This window comes from Tachyglossus aculeatus, chromosome 9, assembly GCF_015852505.1.
Source record: "Tachyglossus aculeatus isolate mTacAcu1 chromosome 9, mTacAcu1.pri, whole genome shotgun sequence".
Taxonomy (NCBI): domain Eukaryota; kingdom Metazoa; phylum Chordata; class Mammalia; order Monotremata; family Tachyglossidae; genus Tachyglossus; species Tachyglossus aculeatus.
The window spans coordinates 40,841,283-40,857,093 of record NC_052074.1 but is presented as its reverse complement, the minus strand read 5'-3'; the positions used below and the strand labels follow the sequence as shown (position 1 = coordinate 40,857,093).

The following is a 15,811-nucleotide window of genomic DNA, read 5'->3' as shown; positions in this document are numbered from 1 at the left end:
TGAACAGAAGAGTGTCTCTTCCACCTCAGCAAAACTAAGGCGTCTCCCGCCCGGCTCCCACCATCCCTGAAGTAGTTAAAACGGATATGCCTGCAACATATAAATCCAGGAGAGCATTATTCAGGATTTTATAGCTCAGGGATTTTGTATAAGCTTAAAGGAAAATGTTTAAATCACCTAATTTAGTCTTAAACCTTTTTTTTTTTTAAGTTTAGTTCTATTTGATCCCCATACCGGGGACTGGGCTGTGACCCGATGCTTATATTGCATAATAAAACTCTGGTGGAAAAGACTGGAAACGACTCTAGTCGTGTGCAAAGCTGCTTAGGGAAGTTTTCTCATCCCCTGTATTGAGAAACATGGCCTCATGTCAGGCAGGCTGACCCAGAAGTATGCTGTCGGAAAGCAACTCCATCTGGCTCGGAAACTCTCCGTCGTTTGAGGACAATGGAAGGCTCAACGTCGGCAGCACGGGCACCTCCAGTCATATCAAATTTTACTCCGTACACGTCACCCTCCTTGCCTAAGCCAAGCTTTCTGTAGGCGGTAATGAGGTATGTGCGCTCTAAGGAAGATTCTTTAATAGGATTTAATGCACCTGTGAGCAGAAGTATTTGACTTCATCCCCAGTAGCTCTGTAACTAAAAGTCTCTAATTCCGAGGGGATGGAGGAGCAATGTAGAAATCGGATAATAGCCAGAACTTTTCCCCCTCGATTTTAAGGTCTTCCCGTGATATTATTCAACTGTGATCCGTAATGAAGCCTGGAGAGAAGAGGGGAGGAGAGCTTTTGAAAGCTTGGAACGACCCTCTGATGATAGCGAAGGTGCTAACCTCAGAGACCGGGCTGGGATCAGCCAGACGCTCTCTGATTTGGGGGCTAGGGGCTTAATAGCTTTGATTTCAGACCGAGAGCTGAAGGAGAGGACATTTTTCAGGTTTAATACCAACTGACTCTCCGCAGCCTCTGCGAGCCAGCCGTGCTTCACATATTTTTCTTTTACCAACTGAGTTATGTTGCACTCTCCCCGGCATTTCGTACAGTGCTCTGCACATACTAGCATGGCTCAGTGGGAAGAGCCCAGGCTCGGAGTCAGAGGTCATGGGTTCAAATCCCGTCTCCGCCACTTGTCAGCTGTGTGACTTTAGGCAAGTCACTTCACTTCCTTGTGCCTCAGTTTCCTCATCTGCAAAATCGGGATTAAGACTGTGAGCCCACGTGGGACAACCTGATCAGCTTGTATCCTCCCCAGTGCTTAGAATAGTGTTTTGCATGTAGTAAGTGCTTAACAAATGCCATTATTATTAATATTATTATTATTAGAGTATGTGCTCAATAAATACCACCGATTGATTGGTGGATTGATTAAGCAAATGATGGCGTTCTCTATTTAGTGGGTCTGGATGGCAAGCAGGAGACTGGTTGTGACCAGCTTCAGACTGAGGTTTTTGTTTTTTTTTCAAAATTTGTTAAGCACTTTCTATGTGCCAATCACCGTGCTAAGTGCCGGGGTAGATACACACTAATTAGATTGGACACAGTTCATGTCCCACATGGGGCTCACGGTCTTATTTTAGAGGTGAGGTAACTGAGGCACAGAGAAGTGAAATGACTTGCCCAAGGTCACAAAGCAGTCAAGTGGCAGAGTCCAGATTAGAACCCAGGTCTTCCTGACTCCCAAACCAGTGTTCTGTCCTCTAGGCCAGGCTCCTTTTCAGTTATTTAAGGAGGAAAACAAGAATAATAGCGGTGGTATTTATTAAGCTATGCATTGTGCCGAGCACTGTGTTGAACGTTGAGGTAATAATAATAATAATGATGGTATTCGTTAAGCACTTACTATGTGTCAAGCACTGTTCTAAGCACTGAGCACTGTTCTAAGCGCTGTAGAAACAAGAGAATCAGATCAGCTGCAGTCCCTCTCCCCAGAAGTACTCACAGTCTTGAAGAGTATTAATTCATTAATTCAATCATTTATTCAGTGCTTACTATATGCAGAGCACTGTACTAAGAGATTGGGAGAGTACTAAATAACAATAAAAGGACACATTCTCTGCCCACACTCTAGAATGTGAACTCCTTGTGGTCAGGGACCATGTCTACCAACTCGGTTATAGTGTACTTTCCAAGCCAATATAGTGCTTTGCACACAGTAAGTGCTCAATAAATATGATTGATTGATTGATTTAGTCATACTTTCCAAGCTAAGATAGTGCTTCGCACACAGCAAGTTCTCAATAAATATGATTGATTGATTGATTTAGTCACCTTTTACAGGTGAGGAAACTAGGACAGAAGATCACATGATGTACCTGAGATCCCACAGCAGGTTTTTCATGGAGCTGGACTTAGGAACCAGATCTCCTGACTCATAATCTTTCCACTAGGCCACTGATTGTAGTAATGCTATTTATTAAGCACTTTACTATGTGCAGAACACCGTACTATGTGCTGGAAGAAAATATACAGCTGGGAATTAGACATGGCCCTTGTCCCTCACAGGCTCACAATCCTCATAACAACAATAATAATAATGGTAAGTGTTAAGCACGTACTATGTGCCAAGCACTGTTCTAAGCTCTGGTGTAAATACAAGGTAATCAGGTTGTCCCACCTGGGGCTCATAGTTATAATCCCCATTTTACAGTTGAGGTAACTGAGGCACAGAGAAGTTAAATGGCTTGCCCAAGGTCACACAGCGGACAAGTGGCAGAGGTGGGATTAGAACCCCTGTCCTCTAACTCCCAAGCCCGTGCTTTTTCCACTAAGCCACTCTGCTGGTCTCTTTGATACTCATTGTTAGGTTTACCATTCAATGTCTTCATGGATAATTCCCATTTCAAACAGTGGGTTTGGATTCAGATAATAGTAATTAAGCACAAGCTATGCACAGAATAGTGTTCTAACTCTGCCAAAGAAGTAGTTTTGGGACAGTCTTTCTTTTTTCACAGGGATTCTGTGATGGGAAAAAAACCAAAATGGTTGTATAATCAAACATTCAAACACCCAACAGTTGAACCAAACTCAAGGTAGCACTTATGCCTTCCCGACTGGTTTATGAGGGATTTTACAGTTTCTGCCATTTAAAGAAAAAGTGCCTTATGACCACAGTTCCTTTCCACGTCGGAGGCAATGTCCATAGATTCTCAGATAGGGATCACCACTTAAAAAAGTGATATATCCTGATCTTGGGCTGCGCCTCCCTCTGTTTGGAGCTGTTGATGGGGGGAAGTGGTGTAGACACTTTAACTTCCTGCAGCTCTGCACAAGGAAACGTTTGGAGGCAGGAGATTGTGGGCTGTAAAACAGAAAGAATGTCTTAGAGAGGTGACACCAGTTTTGTTGCTGCCACGGGAAGAGGTGAGCCGCCATTGGAAGTTATAGATTTCAGACAACACCACATAAATTCCCATTTTTTTGTAGGAGGTGGGAGAGATGCAGGCTTGCAGTTACTTTCCAAGGACGTATCAAAGTTGCTCTTTATGTGTCACGTTGGAGTTCACCTCTTCGGCTAAATAACGTGATGCTAAATCCCCGAGAAACAGAGGGTTTTGAAGAAATCTTTCGGTGTTCGTTTTTTATTATTATTATTGTTTTCAAAGGCAATGGGAGTCATTGTGGAAAATTACTTTTCGTTCCGAGCAATCTCAATTTAGGGTTCAGAACGGCTCCAGTGGAGGGAAGGAAGAACTTTTCCAATGGTAAAAGAAAATACATAAATAAAATTAATGCCAAAGCATTTCTTAATCAGCAGGACAGAAAAATCTACTGACCCGAAGATTTTATACTGTAGCTGATGCATAATGATAAGAATTGTGATTTCTGTTAAGGGCTTACTATGTACGCTGTGAAGCAGCATGGCTCAGCAGAAAGAGCCCGGGCTTGGGATTCAGAGGTCACGGGTTCTAATTCTTACTTCCCCACATGTCTGCTGTATGATCTTGGGCAAGTCACTTAACTTCTCTGAGCCTCAGTTACCTCATCTGTAAAATGGGGATTAAGAGTGTGAGCCCCACGTGGGACAGCGTGATCACCTTGTATCCCCCCCAGCGCTTAGAACAGTGCTTTTCACACAGTAAGCACTCAATAAATATGATTGAATGAATGAATAAATGCCATCATTATTATTATTACCAAGCACTGAGATGAAAGGTATGATAGATGTGATACAATCAGATGGGACACAGTCTCTATTCTTTATGGGAATCATAGTCTAAAGGGAAAGGAGAACAGCTATCAGAGGAACAGTATGACTCAGTGGAAAGAGCATGGGCTTTGGAGTCAGAGGTCATGGGTTCAAATCCCAGCTCCACCACTTATCAGCTGTGTGACTTTGGGCAAGTCACTTCGCTTCTCTGCACCTCAGTTACCTCATCTGTAAAATGGGGATTAAGAATGTGAGCCGCCCGTGGGACAACCTAATCACCTTGTAACCTCCCCAGTGCTTAGAACAGTGCTTTGTGCATACTAAGCACTTAATAAATGCCATTATTATCATTATTATCATTATTATTATTATTATTATTATTATTATTATTTCATCCCCATTTCACAGAAGAGGCCACTGAGGCCCAGAGGAGTTAAGTGAACTGCCCAAGGTGACGCAGCACGCAAGTGGAGAAACAGGGATTAGAACCCAGGTCCTCTGATTCCCAGGCCTGTGGTCTTTCCACCAGGCCGTATTGCTCATTCTAATTTCTGTGGGCAGGTTTGCAGGATGCTTGATTCAGGGTTGCAACGACCCCTTTTCTAACCTAAATTTCTCTTCCTGGAAGTGAAACCGAGTTCATCAACTCCTTTCTTCCACGGACATTAATAACTTCCAGGGCAGTCTCCGATTCCATCAGAGCAAACCCCCTGTCGATCCAGGGTCTTTGGTGTCAAATCGATTCTGTGAGATAGCCGGGAGCTGTCTGAAACTGATTTCTTCTCTCTTTCAGGAGAGAGGACTGTGCCTGAATCAACTACTCTGTGTTTCCTCAGCTCTGAGCACAGTGCTTAGCCCAGAGTAAGTACCTAATGCACCAATTAATCAATCATTAGCCTGTATCGAGTGCCTATTATGTGCAGAGCACTGTACTAAACAATTGGAAGAACACAATGCGACAGAATCTGCATTACACGTTTCCTGGCTACAGGGAGCTTACAATCTAAATTATGCTTAATACATAGCCATACTGTAACAAATAACAAGTAAAATCAAATCAAATAACAAGTAACTAATTATGATAGTAATAATTGCAGTACTTGTTAATCAGACATATTTATTAATCATTTACTGTGTACCGCCCACCTTTAGGCCTCCAATTCCCCATACTTAATCTTTCTAGGTCCCTTATCGCTCCTCCAGAGATAATAGTGCCAATTTAATTCCTTAGCGAGAGGTAAGGAATCGCTCTTAAAAACCTGTCAAAGTACCATGCCAATTTGAAGTGTTCAGTAATGCAATCTATACATGTAGGTGGGACTGTTATCTCAAAAATAGGCCTTTTCAATTACACTGTACTAAGAACACTGTAGTAAGCCCTTGGGAAAGTACAGTATAAGAGAGTTGGTAGTTTGAGTGTTTATTAACGTATCACTGACTGTACAAAGTGCAGGAGTAGATAGAAACGATTCAGGTTGAGTACCGTCCCTAAACAAATGGGAATCATGGGAGGGTCTTGTTTTGTCTTATGCAGTCGAGTCGTCTCCGACCCATAGCGACTCCATGGGTGCATCTTTCCCACAATGCCCCACCTCCATCTGCAATCGTTCCGTTTATTTATTTTATTTGTACATATTTATTCTATTTATTTTATTTTGTTAATATGTTTTGTTTTGTTGTCTGTCTCCCCTTTCTAGACTGTGAGCCCGCTGTTGGGTAGGGACCGTCTCTATATGTTGCCAGCTTGTACTTCCCAAGCACTTAGTACAGTGCTCTGCACACAGTAAGCCCTCAATAAATACAACTGAATGAATGAATGAATATCCTTTGAGTTTTCTTGGAAAAAATACGGAAGCGGTTTACCACTGCCTTCTTCCAAGCAATAAGCTTGAGTCTCCGCCCTGGACTCTCTTCTGTGCCACTGCTGCCCAGCACAGATTTTTTTGACCTGTAGCAGATAGCCTTCCACTCGTTAGTCGCTGCCCAAGCCAGGAATGGAATAGGTATGCCTCTGCTTGACTCTTCCTCCCATAGCTGAGGCTGGTAGAGTACTGGAAACTCTCCAGGACTGATACTGAGTAGATGCATGGGAGTGTACTACACTGAAATCAATGCCCAGGGCTTACCAGAGAACATCTCTCATTTCCAAACAGGGACCGTTGGCCATTTGAATGGTTCTTTTTTGGTTCTGCCCAGTGCCAGAATGCTGGACTGGATTACTCCAATGTTCCTCCCACCTTTAGGCCTCCGATTCCCCATACTTAATCTTTCTAGGTCCCTTATCGCTCCTCCGGAGATAATAGTGCCAATTTAATTCTTTCGCGAGAGGTAAAGAATCGCTCTTAAAAAACTGTCAAAGTCCCGTGCCAATGTGAAGTGCTCAGTAATGCAATCTTTACATGTAGGTGGGACCGTTATCTCAAAAATAGGCCCTTTCAATTACGCTGTCTCCCGCTAAATGGTAAAGGAAAAGGTCGATCAAAAGCATCAGTCATTAAATGAAAAGAGTGATCAGCAATCCCATTTTAATTGACTTCAATTATGAGCATAAAAAGGAACCGCCAGCCATCCAACGGGAGGGGGAATTCTTCGTCCCCAGACTCTGAAGCTCTAATGATCCTGACAGGAAGTCCCTGATCCCAAGATTGTTTGCATTTAGTCTGAATCAACAGAATTGGATTTTCCTATCGTGTTGGAGGAAAAAAAATTTCCTGGATGCCAGTGGCCTGCTGAAGTTCAGTAATATTGGAGTGGTACTAGTAGAAATGAGAAGCAGCGTGGCTCAGTGGAAAGAGCCCGGGCTTTGGAGTCAGAGGTTGTGGGTTCAAATCCCGGCTCTGCCAATTGTCAGCTGTGTGACTTTGGGCAAGTCACTTCACTTCTGTGGCCCTCAGTTACCTCATCTGTAAAATGGGGATTAAGACTGTGAGCCCCACGTGGGACAACCTGATCCCCTTGTATCCCCCCCAGTGCTTAGAACAGTGCTTTGTGCTTAACAAATACCATCATCATTATTATAAGTAGGAGTAGTAGAAGTAATTATCATTGTAATATGATATGTAATCAGCATTCAGTATGTACACGACTCTGTACTAGGCATTTAGAAAGTAATGCATGCCCATAAGGAGCTGACAGCAATCAATCAATCAATTAATGGAATTGATTGAGTGCTTATTATGTGTAGAGCACTGCAGTAAGCACTTGGGAGAGTACAATACAGCAAAATTAGCAGACACAGCAGCGTGCCCAAGCTGTTAGAGCCATGGAGTCAGAAGGACGTGGGTTCTAATCCTGGCTCCACCACTAGCCCGCTGTGGGACCTTGAACAAATCACTTAACTTCTCTGGGCCTCAGTTACCTCCTCTATAAAATAGTGATTAAGACTGTCAGTCCCACGTGGGACAGGGACTGTGTCCAACCTGATCAGCTTATTCATTCATTCAATCATATTTATTGAGCGCTTACTGTGTGCAGAGCACTGTACTAAGCGCTTGGGAAGTGTCTACTCTAGCACATAGAACAGTGCCAGGTTTGTAGTAAGTGCTTAGAAATATCATAAAAAACAAAAAAAAACCCTGGAAACAGACGTGAAATATTTACAACTAGAGTAAGAGGAGTTAGTAATGGAAAGCAAAACTGAATAAGCATACACGCAATGCTCATCCACAGAAACATTTGCAGAAGTGAGGGGTTGTCAGAGGGCAGAATGGACAGAAAGAAGACCGTCCTTATCAGCTGGGAATTTGTGTGGAATTACTGTAAGCAGTGATCTCCTTTTTAATCCACCCTAATAGCCTAACGGTGATTACAAACTATATCCACTCCAGACTCCTGGATGAGGGAGCCTCATGAAGAGGTGAATGGGAGTGAGTCCCTGGAAGGGAAATCTCTCTTCAGGTATCGTGTAACCAATCAATCAATCAGTGGTATTTATCAGTAACTGTGGTATTTGTTAAGTGCCAGGCACTGTTCTAAGCACTGAGATGGATACAAGCAAATTGGGTTGGACACAGTCCCTGTCCCACATGGGGCTCACAGTCTTAATCCCGTTTTACAGATGGGATAACTGAGACACAGAGATGTGAAGTGACATCTTAATCCCATTTCATAGAGAAGCAGCGTGGCTCGGTGGGTAGAGCCCAGGCGTTGGAGTCAGAGGTCATGGGTTCAAATCCCAGCGCCACCACTTGTCAGCTGTGTGACTTTAGGCAAGTCACTTCACTTCTCTCGGCCTCAGTTCCCTCATCTGTAAAATGGGGATGAAGACTGTGAGCTCCCCGGCGGACAAGCTGATCACCTTGTAACCTCCCCTGCACTTTGAACAGTGCTTTGCACATAGTAAGCGCTTTATAAAGGCCATCATTATTATTATTATTATTAGATGAGATAACTGAGACACAGAGATGTGAAGCGACTCACCCAAGGCCACACAGCAGACCAGTGGCCGAGCTGGGATTAGAACCCATGACCTTTTGACTTCCAAGTCTGTGCTTTATCCACCACACCATGCTGCTTATTTAGTGTTTATAGAGTGAGGGGCACTTTACTGAGTGCTTTGGAAGAAATTGTAGAGTGCACAGAGATCTATCTGTGCTTAGCCCACACGTGCTCAGTGAAATGAGTTACATGTGTTCCTTCTAGACTGTGAGTCTGTTATTGGGTAGGGATTGTCTCTACTGGTTACTGAATTGTACTTTCCAAGCACTCAGTACAGTGCTGTGCACATAGTAAGTGCTCAATAAATACGATTGATTAAATGAAATCAAAGATGGCAGGTTGCCGGAGTGGAGACTGAACTGAATTATAGTAATTGTGGTATTTATTAAGTTCTTACTATATGCCAACTACTGTATTACTACTGTACCTGGGTAGATTCAAGATTATCAGTTTGGATACAATCCCATTTCCACACAGGGTTCACAGTCAATAGAAAGAGACACCCTGACCTACTTTCTTCTAAAGAATAACCAGAGAGAGTATTTTCACTTCTCCTCCCCCTGCTCCTCCTCCTTCCCTCCTTCTCTTCTCCTTTTCCTCCTCCTCCCCTCCTCTTTCTCTTCTTCTTCCTCCCCTTTTTTTCCCCTCCTCTTTGTCCTCTTCCTCTGTCCAGGATGCTCACAGTCACTTTTTCTGATGCTTCATTCATTCAATCGTATTTATTGAGTGCTTACCGTGTGCAGAACACTGTACTAAGCATTTGGGTGAGTACAATACAACAATAGACACAACGAGCTTACAGCATAGAGGCTTCAGACCTTCAGTGGTGTTTATGCCTCAAAAACAAACCATGAAACCTTTCATTGAATGCAAAGTTCAGTTTCACATATCCCCTCCTCTCTTTGCTATCTCGATGGGCTGGTTTGGTCCAGCAGGTCTTGTGAGCTTTGGGAATGATTCAGAGAACAACTAGGAAAGGAGAATCAGTTAATTATTGTGGTATTTATTGAGCACTCAGTGTGTGACGAGCACTGTACTAAGCACTTGACTGTACAGAAATCAGCATTGCAGTACTTTAGATCTAAGGAAACGGTGGATTACTCAAAAATACTCTCAGTCAAAAGACTTGCAATTACAAACTTGTTCTTACTGGAATCATTAACTAGAATGAGACAGTGGAAACCAAAGACAATTGACAAGAGTTTCGTAATGGCTAACGTAAAAATCACTCATGCTTGACTTTGAATTTAATGAAAATGTTGGATTTCCAAAATTCGATTTCCTTTTTTTGTTTGAAACTGTAGCTCTGTCAGGAGAATAGTCAGTTAACTAACACTGTAAAAGTTTCTTTTCATCGTGTGTCCCTCAACATCCTCCAAAATTTTGAATTTTCCCCAAGTTTGAAAAGGGTGGAATCATGAGAAAAGTGTGCGTTTGTATGTGCATTTTCTATTTCCACAGACATATTCCTCCTAATGTGAAAACCATAATGTAGCTCAACCTAAATACACTAAGTACAGACTGAATTGAAAATAAAGGATAAGGAATACAGATAAACTTCCCTTAGGACTTTCTCAGAGTAGCTTTAACCTCTCAAGTGTTTCAGCCCACTGGTATAAATTAACGGAAGATGCAGAAGGCAAACGGAGGGTGAGGCAATTGTGGTATCCGACACTGTAACGATCGGGTCAAACTTCTTCCAAATCTGTGCCGCTGCCTATTTGACCCAAATGATTTGGAATATAATATTTCCCTTGTTAAAGGCCAGCTGTTCTCCGTCTCCACACCCACTCCGTTTCCACACCCAGCAGGTTGCAGCATAATGGGTTTAGGTTAGACTGAAAGGGAGAGTCGATCAGGACTCTCTGTTCCAGTGAGGGTTCCAGTGCTTAGAACAGTGCTTTGCACATAGTAAGCGCTTAATAAATGCCATCATCATTATTATTATCAGGAGAAACATAAGAGGAAATCTGCAGCATCTCACTGCTGAAAGTCTTGAGAAAAAGTTTCGGTCCACCCATGTTTGGAGAGGGATCTTTCTTCATCGCCTTTCTCCGTCTCTTCTCCTTTCCCCCCTCACCCCCACTTCATGGAGACCCGTCTCCAACCGCCTGGCAACCCTACAATCAGAGGACCACTGATTGATTGACGGGGGTAATTTCCTCACAGAATTTCCGAGTGGCATTAGCAGGGGACGAGTTTTCAGCTCTTATATCGCCGTGAACCAGCGCAAATCGACAGTCGGCCTTAAGTACCTTAGATGTCGGTTCCGTTTTGATATCTTAGCTCTTTCGGCCTAAAAGTTTGTACTTCGTAAATATCTTCCCCGAGGTTAATCCTCTCCCTGCATATTTTTCGAGAGAGAACACCTCAGATCCATTAGGCACTTTTGAAACATCTGTAAGATTTTTTTTTTAAATCAGGAAATTTTTAAAATATTTAATCACTCTCACGGTATATTATAGTAGAATGAAATTAAATATTCATTCTCCATACTTCTAATGCATCAAAATATGCTAATATTTTGAGCAGAAAATAATTTTTCATGCATTTATATATAGCTTTGAAAGTGCACTGCAGTAGTATGTCTATTTTATATATATACTTTTTTTTTATAAAGAGTTTGAACCTTGGCTAACCAGGCTCTCAAACACGTATAAATTATGGAAGAAAAATTCAGCATAGTTTTCTTTTCCTGGGAAGTAGAGCAGTTAATATTCAACATGAAATGTCTAATCTTTAAATACATTATAATCTAACTGCTTAGGATAATTTTTGCTTTAATACCTTAAGAGGCTGGAAGCCTGAAGGATGGGATTATTAAGATGGAATTTTAATGTCAAAATTATCAGAGGAGAGAACATATTGCTAGTGTTCATAAAAAAATGGATTCAATTTATGCCTGATTTGTTCAAATAAGAGATGAGAATATATTTGATTATAGCCAGTAAGTAGCCCCAAATTTGATCAGATGACTGCAGGTCATTGCTATATAAATGTCATCAGTTTTAGGGATTACATGATTCAGAATGATGCAGTAGCTAGAACACAAATGCACCTGTACACAGATGCATGATAAATGAGCTGTTGGGAAATCTTTAAAGAACGGTTTACGGAGGAAATGGGGGAAAATAAGCGTAAGGATGAATTGGAGCCATCAGGGGAAGAGTGGCAATTTCGGTGTCAAACGCTAAAAACAGCGTCCAAGTCTAAAAGTTTCCCTCTGACAAAGCTTCCACGTGGGCAGTTGATTTTGGGGGTATTCAGTTGACGTTTATTAATGTTAAGATTAATCTGTGATGTTTAAATTGCTACAACAAGCCAGCTAATTCAAAAAGCAATAACAAGATAGCATTTAAGCACACTATTTTTGGCAATTGTTTTAGAGAAAATACATACTTTGCAGCAATTCCTATAATTGTACTTGTCATTTCTTTAAGGAGGATTATCCCCCTGGCAGTACAAACTTTTCCTTCGACGTGAGCAAATACCTACAATGTTGGGCTCATGCATAAACATGGACCTCTATTAATAGAAACTATAATAAGCAATCAATAGCCATTCAAACTTACAAGTAAAACATTTTTCCCTGTTCCAGGACCGAAGCAAACTGTCCTACCATGCGAGAGCAAGATACAAAAACACAGTAGGTATCATTCCCAGAACAATGCCCATTTGTAACTTATGAATATTCTTTTATATTCTGGTTGGAGCTAAATATACAGTTACGTTTTTCCCTTTTTCCCCCCAGTGCTACATAATTATAACTTGCAATATGTAAATATTTATGAATTCACAGGATGTTCGCTGGGAGAGAAGAATGTTATACTTGCAGATTTGTCTAGCATCTGAAGCATCCGCATCATATTATTAGACTTCATATTGTATTGCGAAATGTAAAAATACAATGTTATAAATTGGACTTGTCTAGAAAAACACCATCTGCTGATATCTTTGAGAGTTGGGGATTAACTCGACTGTCGCACCATGTTAGAAGGAGACATGACTGAATTTGGGGAGAATTTTGCTCCTTCTATAATAATATCTTATCGAAAGTGTTTCTATAGTACCCTTCTTCCTGGATGAGCGCAAAGAACTTTGAATACCCAAGTGGGGGATACAAAAGCGACTTGAGGAATCCGAAGATCTGTGTCAAGAATAAGAATGGATAATTCCGGCACTTAGACCAGTTCTTGATGCATAGTAAGCACTTAAAGTCTCTAAACCGACAAACCAACGAATCCAGATTTAGGTAGATCTAGAGTGATTTTCAGGTTGAAGGTCCAGTTAAATATTGATCATCCCATTTCTCTTCCAGTCGCGCCATGTTAGAAGGAGACATGACTGAATTTGGGGAGAATTTTGCTCCTTCTATAATAATATCATATTGAAAGTGTTTCTATAGTACCCTTCTTCCTGGATGAGCGCAAAGAACTTTGAATACCCAAGTGGGGGATACAGAAGTGACTTGAGGAGTCCGAGGATCTGTGTCAAGAATAAGAATGGATAATTCCAGCACTTAGATCAGTGCTTGATGCATAGTAAGCACTTAAAGTCTCTAAGCCGACAAACCAATGAATCCAGATTTAGGTATATCTAGAGTGATTTTCAGGTTGAAGATCCAGTTAAATATTGATCATCCCATTTCTCTTCCAGAAGTTGCCTTGTCTCTCATCATACTCTAAGTGGGCCTATGTTCAAGCACACCTAATATTATCACTCAGTGGGTGGGAATTATCTTTGATTCTGTTTTCAGACTGGGAAGTCTTCATGGGTTAAGTGATTTCTAATAGGGATTTGGAACGGTAAGGTGGAGGTGGTTGCTGAAAGGGCGTGCGGGACAGGGACTTTGTCCAACCTGATTTGCTTCTGTCTATTCCAGCGCTTAGTACGGTGCCTGGCCTGTGGTAAGTGCTTAACAAATACCATAATCATTATTATTATTGTTATTATTTTTATGGAGGTGGTTGGATAGAGGTCATGGATGTGGCTGGATGGAGGAGATTGAGGCAAATTGAGATGGTTAGCACTAGAGGAGTGAAGTATACTCTGGTACTAGACTCAAGCACGATTTCTCTGGGCAACTAACATATTAAGTAGTTAGTATGGGTACATAGGATTTGGTGGTAGAAGAAGAGGAATTGAGCCCAATGTACGTTCAATGAATCCAATTTTTCTAATGGGTTATGGGTAATATTGTTCTCCCCTTCATTGGATTCTAAGGTCGTTATGGACAGGATGCCTGTCTCGTGTTTCTATTGCACTTTCCCAAGTGCTTAGTACAGTGCATTGCACCCAAAGGGCAGTCAGTAAATATCACTGCTGCTATTACTACTAATAATAATTATGGTATTTGCTAAACTCTTACTGGGTGCCAAGCACTGTTCTAAGCACTGGGGTAGATGCAAGGTAATCAGGTTGTCCCATGTGGGGCTCACAGTCTTAATCCCCATTTTACAGATGATGTAACTGAGGCCCAGAGAAGTGAAGTGACCTGCCCAAGGTCACACAGCAGACAAGTGGTGGAGCCGGGATTAGAACCCACATCCTCTGACTCCCAAACCCGGGCTCTTTCCGCTAAATCATGCTGCTCCTACTATTACTACTAATACTAGTCACTTAGTCACTTAATCATGTTTATTAAGTGCTTGCTGTGTTCACGGCACTGCACTAAGCGCCTGGGAGAGGACAATAGAATAATATAAAAGATACATTCCCTGTGCACAGTGAGTTTACCATTACTTCTGCTGCTGCTGAGAACTGGAGCTGGTCACTGTCCCTTCAGCTAGCTTAGATTATTTAATCAGTCAGTCCATCAGTCAGTGGAATGATTGAAGCAGTGGTGGCTACGATAAGGAGAGCACTGTACTACATCCATGAAAGAGTCCAATAGAATATAGGTACATCGTCTGCTGCCCTTAAGATGCCAGCATTTTTCAACGACCTTGAAAAGGGAGTGGGCCTTGACTATACATTTAAAAGAGAGGAGAAACATGGTTTGGCAGAGAGGAAGTGATTTGGCATCACCATAGAAATCTTGGTCGTAAGATTTGACACTTTGAGACGGGCACCAAATTCTGCTACCTCGGCAATACAGTGTAGCACGGATGCGTGAAAAGATTGAAAGCAGATTGACAGGAGGATAGAATCGGGTGACGAAAAGGAATTGGCTTTTTCCTCTGGGATAAAGTGTAGTACCCATATCACATAACCTGAGACCACTTTGTTAAATACTGTACTCTCCCAAGCACTTATCAGTACTCCACACACACTGATTGATTGATAGAGTAAGTGAACACCTCAATCAACATTATTAATTAAGCCGCTACTATGTACAGAGCTCTCTACTAAGGGGTTAGGCGAGTACAATGGAATGAATAGTTGTGACCCTTGCCCCAAAGGGTTTATAATAATAATAATAACGGCATTTGTTAAGCGCTTATTATGTGCCAAGCACTGTTCTAAGTGCTGGGGGGATACAAGGTAATCAGGTTGTCCCACTTGGGGCTCACAGTCTTAATCCCCAGTTTCCAGATGAGGGACCTGAGGCACAGAGAAGTGAAGTGACTTGCCCAGAGTCACACAGCTGTCAAGGGGCAGAGCCAGGATTAGAACCCATGACCTCTGACTCCCAAGCCCATGCTCATTAATAATAATGATAATAATAATGGCATTTGTTAAGCACTTACTATGTGCAAAGCACTGTTATAAGTGCTGGGGGGATACAAGGTAATTAGATTGTCCCACATGGGGCTCACAGTCTTAATCCCCATTTTACAGATGCGATAACTAAGGCACAGAGAAGTGAAGTGACTTGCCCAAAGGCACACAGCTGACAAGTGGTGGAGCCAGCATTAGAACCCATAACCTCTGACTCCCAAGCCCGGGCTCTTTCCACTGAGCCACACTGCTTCCTCTGAGCCATGCTGCTTCTCCAATATTTGTCTGCTGTGTGACCTTGGGCAAGTCACTTCACTTCTCTCTGCCTCAGTGACCTCATCTGTAAAATGGGGATTGAGACTGTGAGCCCCATGGGGGAGAGGGACTGTGTCCAACCCGGCTTACTCGTATCCACTCTAGCGCTTAGTACGGTGCCTGACATATAGGAAGCACTTAACTACCACAGTTATTATTATTAGCATTCTTATAATATAGTGGAAGACTTTGCAGTCTCTTAAGGTAAGTTGGAATAAGAGCCCTCCAACACATGTCGATATGACATTATG

At 42.1% G+C, this 15,811-nt stretch overlaps 1 long non-coding RNA gene across 1 annotated transcript; it reads left to right on the top strand.

Moving 5' to 3' along the window:
• Positions 1 to 419: 419 nt before the first annotated feature.
• Positions 420 to 12,259, top strand: LOC119932025. The gene is made up of 3 exons (XR_005452280.1): positions 420 to 554; positions 4,942 to 5,009; positions 12,184 to 12,259. It is a non-coding gene; the product is annotated as an uncharacterized LOC119932025 (long non-coding RNA).
• Positions 12,260 to 15,811: the final 3,552 nt, after the last annotated feature.